Raw genomic sequence first — 346 nt, 5'->3', positions numbered from 1 at the left:
GAGCCAGCCACTCTGTACTATACATCGGGCACTGGCGTATATAATACGGCAGTATTATATGTTGTAGAATGAAACAAGATCACAGCCGTTCAAACAATACGAGTCGAGCCGAAATATTGGGTATACGCTCGTCGAACAAATGGAGAGAGATACCCCAGCATACCTTTGTACTGGTTGGCATACCTGTGTGTCGGGGGCTGTAATTTGGGACGCGGTGGCATCGTCTTGTGTGTTAAGGCATACCTGCGTGGCTGATAGCGTGGCGTACCTGTGTAGGTGTTGATTTAGGGGGATACTTGTTGGCATTCATAAGGAGATAAGCTGGATGTACGCGTTTGTGGTTGTA

Source organism: Penaeus monodon, chromosome 31, assembly GCF_015228065.2.
Source record: "Penaeus monodon isolate SGIC_2016 chromosome 31, NSTDA_Pmon_1, whole genome shotgun sequence".
Taxonomy (NCBI): Eukaryota; Metazoa; Arthropoda; class Malacostraca; order Decapoda; family Penaeidae; genus Penaeus; species Penaeus monodon.
Note: the sequence above shows the minus strand (reverse complement) of the source record.